This window comes from Xenopus laevis, chromosome 8S, assembly GCF_017654675.1.
Source record: "Xenopus laevis strain J_2021 chromosome 8S, Xenopus_laevis_v10.1, whole genome shotgun sequence".
Taxonomy (NCBI): domain Eukaryota; kingdom Metazoa; phylum Chordata; class Amphibia; order Anura; family Pipidae; genus Xenopus; species Xenopus laevis.
The window spans coordinates 51,264,090-51,276,519 of NC_054386.1; the positions used below are offsets into that span (position 1 = coordinate 51,264,090).

General features: G+C 37.7%; 1 protein-coding gene across 4 annotated transcripts in view; it reads right to left on the reverse strand.

Annotated features, from left to right (window-relative positions):
• The window catches only part of LOC108700067 (ectodysplasin-A), a 182,447-nt gene that overhangs the window by 29,077 nt on the left and 140,940 nt on the right, over window positions 1-12,430 (reverse strand). The gene's annotated exons all lie outside the window — the stretch shown is intronic.

The window sequence follows — 12,430 nt, forward strand, 5'->3', positions numbered from 1 at the left end:
GATTCGATTTAAAATCACATACATTTCTCGCATTGTTTTTCAGCGTTTTGCAGGCAATACACTGCATACACTTAAAGAAACCTTTATTTTTACCCAACCAAGTGGGATTACCTATCTCCTTCTTCAGGTAGCTAGGAGCCAATGACTGTCGCAATGTGTTTGGGCGAGTAAATACAATCGATGGTTGTTCCCCAATTTCTCCCCGCAAATCCTTATCCATTTGTAGGATGTGCCAATGTTTTTTAAAAATGTTGGCGAGTTATATCCCCCTTTGCTAAATTTAGTAATAAAGGGTACACATTTTGAATCTTTTTCTTTGGTTTTCGTCCCCAATAACGCTGATCTATCAATTTCATCCACCAATTTCCTTGATTCCTCTATAAGTTTTGGGTCATATCCTTTTTCCAGAAAATCAACTTTCATAAGTTCGCAATTTTGCTGGTAATCGACTGGGTTCGAACAATTTCTCTTGATTCTGCCAAATTGTCCCCTAGGGATATTGTTCAACCATTTCCTATGGTGCCCACTATCATACGGTATATACCCATTACAATCCGTTTCTTTTTTAAACAAGCGTGTTTTCAATCCCTCTTTTGTAGTGTAAACATTAAGATCCAAGAAATTGATAGAAACTTTACTATATTCATGGGTGAATCTTAAATTAAAACTATTATTATTTATATCTTGTATAAAGGTTTTAAGAAGTTCCTCACTGCCTTTCCAGATAATAATACAATCATCGATATAGCGCCTCCAGGTGATTAAATTGTTCTTAGTTTGTAAAATTGGTTCTATCACAATTTTCTCCCAGTACCCCATAAAAAGATTGGCATAACTCGGGGCGAACTTACTTCCCATAGCTGTGCCATTACTCTGGAGATAGTATTCCCCTTCGTACCAAAAATAATTATTTTGAAGTATAAACCGAATGCCTTCTATAATAAATTCTCTTTGAGGGGGTAAAATAAGACTGTCATTCAATAGAAAATGTGTAACGGCTTCTATGCCCTGATCATAATTGATACAGGTGTACAGTGATGAAACATCACAGGTTACAAGGAAATAATCTTCACACCATGTTTGCTTCTCTATAAAATTGATGGTGTCCTTTGTATCTTTGATATAGGACGGTAGGGAACTCACATACTCCTGTAAAAAATTATCAATGTATTTAGATAAATTGCTTGTTAATGACCCAATCCCTGATATAATTGGTCTCCCAGGAGGGTTTTGTAAATCTTTGTGGATTTTTGGTAAAATGTAAATAACGGGAATTTTTGGATATAAAATTTTTAGAAATTCTTTTTCTTTATTGTTAATAATGTCCTGAGAGAATGCAGTATCTATTAGTGTGAATAGTCTCTGTTTTGTGCTTGTAGTCGGATCCGCCTTAAGTTTTTTGTACGTTACTGTATCACTTAGTTGTCGCTCTATTTCTGTCGTATACTGAATCCTATCCATTACCACAATCCCTCCTCCTTTATCTGCAGGTTTAATCACAATATCCTTATTTTCACTTAATTCAGTTAGGACTTCCTTCTCAATTTTACTTAGGTTGTTACAGATGCGTTTATCGTTTAAGTTTTCTAAGTCCTTGATTACTAGCTGTTTAAAAGTTTCCATATTGTTTGAAACACAGTGTACAGGGTTAAACTTCGATTTATTACTCAAAGTGGTGTGAGTGTAGATACTAGTCTTCTTCTCTATATCCAAGTTTCTGTTAACAAAAAACTTCTTAATACTCAATCTTCTGATAAATTTGTGGATATCAATATAGGTTTGTATTTTATCTAATCCCTCAGTCGGGGCGAATTTCAAGCCTTTTTGTAATACACTTAGTTGAGATTCACTTAAAGCTGTTGAACTTATGTTAAATATCTTCGTCCCCCCTATTACTTTATTCTTTAGTTTAGACTTCTCCTTTTTTCCTTTTCCTCTATTTCCTCTCTTCGTTTTCTTTTTAACTGTGGACTTTTGAAATTTTCTACTAAATGTGGACTTCTTTCCCGTAATGGATGAAAAGGGATATTCTCTCGAACTGGTGATCTGCTCCTTATAGGACTTGTTCTGTCTCTATTCCCCTCTATCGATAAAGGTGTATATCTGTTTCTAGTTGGTACATAATGATGCGGTTTTTCAATTTGATTCTTGTTATTATAATTGTTTTCCCTCCTCCAATCACTATTATTATTTCTGTAGTCCCTATGTTGATATTTTGCCCGATAGTCCTTCTTGTGTTCACCATAATAATTCCTCTCCTTTCCTAAATTCAAATCCCTCCTTGGTGTATAGTTGTATTCTCTAGTTTTTTCGGTGTACCCTCCTATCTTTATTATTTTATCCGATTTGACGCGATTAATGTTATTATGATCCTTATATTTTGGCACCATCTGTTCCTCACTACTTTTCGATTGACCCAATTTCATATCCCTCCTAAATTTAGATTTCTTTTTTTGCATTACATCCTGTTCTAATTTTTGTAACCTATATCCTATTCCCGTGGAGACTTCCTTATATATTTCACTATCTTTATATGGTTCAAGTGTTTTCTGTAATTCTTTAATCTCAATTTCCATAGATTCCATTTCTTGCCGGTGATCAAAGATAATTAGGCTCATTAGTTCAAAGGACGCTCTCTTTAAAATCTGGTCCCATTTATCCGCATAAGTATTGCAATTCCCTTTAAAACTGGATGTTTTTTCCAGTGTTAGCCCTTTTGGGACCATATCCAATTCTAAATATTTTAACCTTTTAGGGACGGAATCCCTTTGTACTTTGCGCATCCAGTGTTTTATTTTATTTTTGCGCAAGATCTATACTACTGTATATCTTTTTGTTCTTTTCCCTTTATTTCTTGCTGCATTAATAACTTTACCCTTAGACAATCCTCTAAATTGATATATATAATGGAGCTTTTTAATAATTGGAGAAACAGAATTATAGACATACAGGATATTTTCTCCTCAGAATTGAATAATGAAAAGGATGTACCAGAATTTAATTTACAGGCACATATGCTTAAATTGGAGAAGCTGATGAACAAGGAGGTTAGACTATGGTGGGATATTACTACTTTGGAAAAATATTTAGAATTGGATATGGTCCCAAAAGGGCTAACACTGGAAAAAACATCCAGTTTTAAAGGGAATTGCAATACTTATGCGGATAAATGGGACCAGATTTTAAAGAGAGCGTCCTTTGAACTAATGAGCCTAATTATCTTTGATCACCGGCAAGAAATGGAATCTATGGAAATTGAGATTAAAGAATTACAGAAAACACTTGAACCATATAAAGATAGTGAAATATATAAGGAAGTCTCCACGGGAATAGGATATAGGTTACAAAATTAGAACAGGATGTAATGCAAAAAAAGAAATCTAAATTTAGGAGGGATATGAAATTGGGTCAATCGAAAAGTAGTGAGGAACAGATGGTGCCAAAATATAAGGATCATAATAACATTAATCGCGTCAAATCGGATAAAATAATAAAGATAGGAGGGTACACCGAAAAAACTAGAGAATACAACTATACACCAAGGAGGGATTTGAATTTAGGAAAGGAGAGGAATTATTATGGTGAACACAAGAAGGACTATCGGGCAAAATATCAACATAGGGACTACAGAAATAATAATAGTGATTGGAGGAGGGAAAACAATTATAATAAGAATCAAATTGAAAAACCGCATCATTATGTACCAACTAGAAACAGATATACACCTTTATCGATAGAGGGGAATAGAGACAGAACAAGTCCTATAAGGAGCAGATCACCAGTTCGAGAGAATATCCCTTTTCATCCATTACGGGAAAGAAGTCCACATTTAGTAGAAAATTTCAAAAGTCCACAGTTAAAAAGAAAACGAAGAGAGGAAATAGAGGAAAAGGAAAAAAGGAGAAGTCTAAACTAAAGAATAAAGTAATAGGGGGGACGAAGATATTTAACATAAGTTCAACAGCTTTAAGTGAATCTCAACTAAGTGTATTACAAAAAGGCTTGAAATTCGCCCCGACTGAGGGATTAGATAAAATACAAACCTATATTGATATCCACAAATTTATCAGAAGATTGAGTATTAAGAAGTTTTTTGTTAACAGAAACTTGGATATAGAGAAGAAGACTAGTATCTACACTCACACCACTTTGAGTAATAAATCGAAGTTTAACCCTGTACACTGTGTTTCAAACAATATGGAAACTTTTAAACAGCTAGTAATCAAGGACTTAGAAAACTTAAACGATAAACGCATCTGTAACAACCTAAGTAAAATTGAGAAGGAAGTCCTAACTGAATTAAGTGAAAATAAGGATATTGTGATTAAACCTGCAGATAAAGGAGGAGGGATTGTGGTAATGGATAGGATTCAGTATACGACAGAAATAGAGCGACAACTAAGTGATACAGTAACGTACAAAAAACTTAAGGCGGATCCGACTACAAGCACAAAACAGAGACTATTCACACTAATAGATACTACATTCTCTCAGGACATTATTAACAATAAAGAAAAAGAATTTCTAAAAATTTTATATCCAAAAATTCCCGTTATTTACATTTTACCAAAAATCCACAAAGATTTACAAAACCCTCCTGGGAGACCAATTATATCAGGGATTGGGTCATTAACAAGCAATTTATCTAAATACATTGATAATTTTTTACAGGAGTATGTGAGTTCCCTACCGTCCTATATCAAAGATACAAAGGACACCATCAATTTTATAGAGAAGCAAACATGGTGTGAAGATTATTTCCTTGTAACCTGTGATGTTTCATCACTGTACACCTGTATCAATTATGATCAGGGCATAGAAGCCGTTACACATTTTCTATTGAATGACAGTCTTATTTTACCCCCTCAAAGAGAATTTATTATAGAAGGCATTCGGTTTATACTTCAAAATAATTATTTTTGGTACGAAGGGGAATACTATCTCCAGAGTAATGGCACAGCTATGGGAAGTAAGTTCGCCCCGAGTTATGCCAATCTTTTTATGGGGTACTGGGAGAAAATTGTGATAGAACCAATTTTACAAACTAAGAACAATTTAATCACCTGGAGGCGCTATATCGATGATTGTATTATTATCTGGAAAGGCAGTGAGGAACTTCTTAAAACCTTTATACAAGATATAAATAATAATAGTTTTAATTTAAGATTCACCTATGAATATAGTAAAGCTTCTATCAATTTCTTGGATCTTAATGTTTACACTACAAAAGAGGGATTGAAAACACGCTTGTTTAAAAAAGAAACGGATTGTAATGGGTATATACCGTATGATAGTGGGCATCATAGGAAATGGTTGAACAATATCCCTAGGGGACAATTTGGCAGAATCAAGAGAAATTGTTCGAACCCAGTCGATTACCAGCAAAATTGCGAACTTATGAAAGTTGATTTTCTGGAAAAAGGATATGACCCAAAACTTAAAGAGGAATCAAGGAAATTGGTGGATGAAATTGATAGATCAGCGTTATTGGGGACGAAAACCAAAGAAAAAGATTCAAAATGTGTACCCTTTATTACTAAATTTAGCAAAGGGGGATATAAACTCGCCAACATTTTTAAAAAACATTGGCACATCCTACAAATGGATAAGGATTTGCGGGGAGAAATTGGGGAACAACCATCGATTGTATTTACTCGCCCAAACACATTGCGACAGTCATTGGCTCCTAGCTACCTGAAGAAGGAGATAGGTAATCCCACTTGGTTGGGTAAAAATAAAGGTTTCTTTAAGTGTATGCAGTGTATTGCCTGCAAAACGCTGAAAAACAATGCGAGAAATGTATGTGATTTTAAATCGAATCAGACAAATAAGCAATATAAAATTATTATTAAGATAAGTATATCTATTAGAATGCCCCTGCAAAAAACAGTATGTTGGAAGAACTACTAGGAAATTAAAATTGAGAATAGCAGAACACATAAGGAACATCAGAAAAGGTCTAAAAACACATAGTGTTTCAGAACACTTCTCCTTATTTCACAATAGTGATCCTAGTGAGTTAAAGTTTATGGGAATTGCACACAAAACAAAAACCTGGAGGGGTGGCAACAATGTCCAAATAATATCACAAGAAGAAACCAGATGGATAATATCCCTAAAGACGTTACAACCAATGGGTTTGAATATAGATCTTGATATAAATTGTTTTATCTGAGTAAATTGTTTTTAATATTTATATTAATATTTAATACATATAAATGTCTAATTTCGAGAATTTGTATTTTTAATTATTTAAAATGTATCAATTTTAAATGCATTAAGTTAAAGCATCTATCCCCTTTTTACATCCTTTCTGAATGTTAATTGTTGGTGATTGAAAGGAGGTAACCAATTATGCCAATTAGGCAGACTATAAAGGAGTGACCAAGTAAAGTGAACTTTAGCCTCTGAGGAAGTGATTGATTCACGAAACGCATTAGGCAGAGCATTTTGAAGTGTAAGTAACTACTATGTTTATGAATAAAAGGCATTCAAATATTTGAGTTTCCCTCTTGTTGCTTGTACAATTCCCCAGTACAAGGCATCTCTTATCCGCTAACTTATCCCGTGAGGATCTGACCCTGGTTGAACTAGGAAGTGGATGAGAGGACGCCGAGACTGTGGGACACAAGGCAACTAGTGCGTCCAGGAGCGAGATCGCAAAGATATTGAGCGCAACATATTGTGAAGAGAGCAGCAACACCGCTTGGAGGGACGGGTTGAGCCTTGCTACACTGCGGATCGGTTTCTATCTGTAGCCGTGTCTGGGAAATCCTGTGAGTACTAACTAAGCAGGGCCCTGATACCGGCTCTTACGATATTTCACATTGTTGCGTTTTGTCTTTTCTTTTATTTTAAAGACAAGAAGCGATCGCCAGTTGTGAACGCAATATCGGGACAAATCTTTTGGCTCCGGATTCCTGTAGAATACAGGGAACTTTTGAGACATTTGGGGGACACAAAAGTTGGTGTACTTTATTCTATAAACGGAAGCGCATATCAAACCAATTGTTTTAACCTTTTAGGGACGGAATCCCTTTGTACTTTGCGCATCCAGTGTTTTATTTTATTTTTGCGCAAGATCTATACTACTGTATATCTATTTTAACCTGCGTAACATTATGAGCTATCTTCCATAACCCTGTATTCCCTCACTTGCTAAAAAGCCATCCAATCCCTTTTTAAAACTATCTAATGTATCAGCCTGTTTGACTGATTCAGGGACAGAATTCCACATCTTCACAGCTCTCACTGTAAAAAACTCCTTCCGAATATTAAGGCGGAACCTCTTTTCTTCAAATCGGAATGGATGACCTTGTGTCAGCTGGAAAGACCTACTGGTAAATAAAGCACTAAAGAGATTATTACATGATCCCCTTATATATTTATACATAGTTATCATATCACCCCTTAAGCGCCTCTTCTCCAGCGTGAACATCCCCGATTTTGCCAGTCTTTCCTCATAGCTAAGATTTTCCATACCTCTTACCAGCTTAGTTGCCCTTCTCTGGACCCTCACTAATTCAACAATGTCCTGTTTGAGCACTGGAGACCAAAACTGTACGGTATATTCTAGCTGGGGCATTACCAGTGCTCTATAAAGTGGAAGAATGACCCCGTCCTTCTGTGAATCTATGCCCCTTTTAATACAGCTGAAGTCCTTATTTGCCCTTGATGTTGCTGACTGGCATTGCTTGCTACAGCCAAGTTTATTATCTACAAGGACTCCAAGGTCCTTTTCCATAATGGATTTGCCTAGTGCAGTCCCATTAAGGGTATAAATGGCTTGGATAGTTCTACATCCCAGGTGCATGACTTTACATTTATTAATATTGAATCTCATTTGCCACTTAGCTGCCCAGATTGCCAGTTTGTCAAGATCCTGTTGCAAGGATGCCGCATCCTGGATGGAATTAATTGGGCTGGATAGTTTTGTGTCATCTGAAAACACTTTACATTACTTACAATACCCTCCCCTAAGTCATTAATGAACAAGTTAATTAAAAGTGGACCCAATACTGAGCACTGAGGGACCCCACTGAGAACCTTACTCCAAGCAGAGAATGTACCATTAACAACCACCCTCTGTACCCTAACCTGTAGCCAGTTAACTATCCACGTACAAACGACTTCATTAAGCCCAACAGACCTTAGTTTAGAAAGCAGTCGTTTGTGGGGCACGGTATCAAACACTTTTGCAAAATCCAAATAGATCACATCTACTGCCCCCCACTGTCCTGCATCTTACTTACCTCATCAAATTTGTCTGACAACACCTATCCTTCATAAAGCCATGCTGATTGCTGGTCATAATGTCATTCACTAGGACAACATTTTGAATGTGATCCCTTAACAAGCCTTCAAATAATTTGCCCACCACAGATGTCAAATTTACTGGCCTATAATTGGAGGAGATAGGAGGCTGAGATCGTAATCCTTTTTTAAATATTGGAATGAAATCAGCTTTCCTTCATATCCTGAGTCAGCTGCTGACTAGATTGACCTGAGCCATCAGTGCAGCTATTAAGTGAGCCTGGGAACTCTGACTCCTTTATTGTATACACTCAAGAAAATTTAGCACATTTGACTTTTCTGTATCTGTTACAATCATACTGGTACCATTATTTAAAGGAGCAACACTCTCAATCCGCATCTTTTTACTATTAATATACTTAAAAAAAACTTTTTGGGGTTAGTCAGCCTGTGCCACAATGCACTTTTCATTTCCTATCTTTGCCTTCCGGATTGCTGTTTTACAACATTTATTATAGTGTTTATATTCATTAAATGCAGCTTCTGTCCCAGCAGACTTGTCATTTTTAAAAGCATTCTGTTCTTTCCGATTAACTTCTTTACTTCTATATTAAGCCACATAGGGTGATTCTTAGTGCTTCTTAGTGCTTCTACATTTACTCCTTAAGGGAAGAAATTCAGAACAGTAACAATTTAATATCATTTTAAATGACAACCATTTCTGTTCTGTGTTTTAGCTGAAAACATAATGCACAATCAATGCTCTGAAGGGCAGCAACAATTAGCTTTTCTGAAATTCATGGTTTATGCTGCCCTCAATGTATATTTATTTTTGCACCAGACATTAAATGATACAACATTATGGTCACTATTACCCAGGGGTTCAATGACTTGCATATTCGCTATAAGTTCTGGGTCATTTGTGATTACTAGATACAGAATAGCATTTTTTCTGGTTGGCTCCTCAACAAACTGTGCCATAAAATTGTCATGAAACATGTTTATTAACTTGTTCCCATTAACTGATCTGACAGTACTATCAATATCTGGGTAATTAAAATCCCCCATTATAATTACTTTACCCAAACTAGCAGCCTTTTCTATTTACATCAGGAGCTTAGCCTCCTCCTCACTTACATTTGGGAGAGAATATGGCTAAAGGGTTGGAGGTCTATAGCATACTCCTAAAAATAATTTTTACAATTGGCGAAGAACTCCACCCGTAAGACTTCTGCCCCCTCATTTTCTAACATCACCTCTTCCTTCATATAAACTTTTAAATTCTGCCTAACAAAAAGACATACCCCTCCTCCTTTTCTATTGACTCTGTCCCTCCAAAACAAAGTATAGCCGCTGATATTAACTGCCCAGTCATGCGACTCATTCAGCCATACCATTCACAACATATTTTCCCTCCAGCACCAGCACCTCCAGCTGTCCCATTTTTCCAGTTAGACTCCTTGCATTTGCAAACATACATTTAATACTGGTACCATATTGAACATATGACATATGGTCCTCCCTTTCCTTAACAGTACCTCCAACCAAATCTCCACCATAATTTTCCCTTTCTTAGCACACTATGGGGCAAATTCACTAAGCCGTGAAGCACCGAACGCTAGCGTTAATTCGGTAGCGTTTGGCATTTTCGCTACTGCGCAAATTCACTAACGAACGCCGATGTAGTTTCGCTAGTGTTACTTCGCAACCTTACGCCAGACGAAGTTTCGATAGCGACGAAACTACGCAAATTCACTAACTTGCGCAGTGTACTGAACGCTACCTTTTACGCTAGACTTCCTTCGCCACCTCAGACCTGGCGAAGCGCAATAGAGTAGATAGGGATTGTTTAAAAAAAAAGTCAATTTTTTTTCTAAGTCCCAAAAAACGCTGGCGTGTTTTCTACATGATGGCTGATAGGCTGAAAAAGATCGAAAATTTTTTGGGGCTCCCCTTCCTCCCCCTACATTTCCTGACTCATGGCAACTTACCTAGACAGTGGGCACATGTGTAGGGCAAAATTCAATTTTTATTTGCTTATTTGCTGATTTGACGGTTTTCTAGGCATTTGTAGTGCAGATACGTGTTCCTCCATTGAAATTTGAATTTCGCGCCGTATGCAAATTAGCCTTCGCTAGCGTAACTTCGCTTTATATAGCGAATCAACGCTAGCGCAACTCCGCAACCTTACGCTACCCCTGTGCGCAACTTCGGATTTTAGTGAATTTGCGGAGCCCTGGCGAAACTACGCCTGGCGAAGTGCGGCAAAGTGCGGCGAAGTTGCGCCTGGCGCAACTTCGCATCTTAGTGAATTTGCCCCATTATCTCATCTAACCTGTCTTCCACAGAATCCTTTACTGAACCCACCCCTCCCACGACTAGTTTAAAATCTCCTCCAACCCTTTAGCCAAATTCTCTCCCAAAACAGCTGCACCATCATCATTGAGGTGCAGCCCATCCCTAGCAAAGAGCCTGTAGCCGACTGAAAAATCACCCCAGTTCTCCAAAAACCCCAAAAACCTCCTCCCTACACCAATCTGTCAGCCACACATTAATCTCCCTAAGCTCCTGCTGTATTCTTAGCGTTACTCATGGCACCAGTAATATCTCGCCCTCAACTTTACAGCTAGTTTTTTAAAATTGTTCTTGAGGACTTCACCACCTCCTCTAGCTTTGTCATTGGTACTTATGTGCCCCAAGACCGCTGGGTCTTCCACAGCCCAATATTCTGTCCACTCGTTCCACCAGCCAAACCCTAGCACCAGGCAAGCAGCAGACTGTTTGGCATGAAGGGTCCTTACAGCAGATTACCATATCCACCTTTCTAATAATTGAATCCCCTATAAATAAAACCTGCCTTTCCTTCCTTGCACCCGCCCCCCGCCCACCACCTGTATTAGAGCCACTGCCTCCAAGGGTGCTCTGAGAGTCAGTCTGCTTCATACACGTCACTTCAGAGCATTCCTTCCCAGCATCTTCGCCAAAGTGACAAATCTGTTGTTTTGGACCGGCCCCCCCATGCCTTCTGTCCCCTACTTCCCCTCGTAACGGTAACAAACCTGCCTCCCTTAGCCTCCACTGCTCCTTCTCCTCCCCCCCCCACCCCACTGGCCCCTGCCAGTGGTTGCTCTGTGAGCCACCTGGGGTCAACGGGAGAAGGCCTTTCCATAATTTCAAACTTTCTGGATATCGGGTTTCTGATAATGCATCCCATAACTGTACTTCATAAAGGTGGGCTTTCCAAGTTAATTTAAATCCCTTAGGGTCATGTCTTGGACATCACAACTAGAGCAAGCTGATAAAGACATGATTTTGTTAGTGAACACTTAGGAGTATATTTATTATGCTGTATAAAACACAGCAGGGTAATATGCTAGGCTTTGTTGTGTAAAAAATTACATAATTTTTTTCCTCGTTTTTTATTAGGCTTGAGAAAGGGCAAGATATAATAAATTCAAGTTTTCACTTTTTGCAACAAAGAGGTGCTACAGCAGTATTTTTTTCCTGTATGTCTATGCAAACCCCTGGCGAGGGTTTCCGGACTGCTTTGCACCCAACCTACAAGGTAAAATAAGGTGGTTGAAGCACACACAATATTGTCTATTTTGGACATTTTTTATAAGAGTGACTTCCGCCAGAAGCAATGTAAAATAACAGCATTAAGTCTGGTGTTTGCATGGTGTAAAATGACAAACACCTTGATAAATTCACCATTTATTTTACACAGCTTTTTATACTTTTTTTTGGCAAATTTGGTTTTACACAGTATAGTAGATATGCCCCTAGAAAGAAGTATAGCCATGAAGCTTGCTAAAGTGATGCTGGGATGGAAGTCTGGGTGAACTGGCCTCCTTTTCTGCAGGGTGCAGTTTTAATGAGGGAAATTAAGTATTTATAGAGTTTCCACAGGCAGGAGACTTTCACTGGTGAAACTGCAGAGCTGGCATAATGCAAGGCCAGGTTATGATATACAGTAAATCAGCAATGTATCCAGAAATGGAACAATAGATACACCCAGGTGTCTACAACCCCTGATTGTGGTTATCATAGGCACAATTTAGCATAATTGACAGTCTTAGTGTCCACACAGTGCTAGGTCAAAAATGGCATCAAGACACCGCCGATGCATAGCAATAGGGAAAAAGAGTGGGCCAAAAAGATCTGTAACGCATCTACA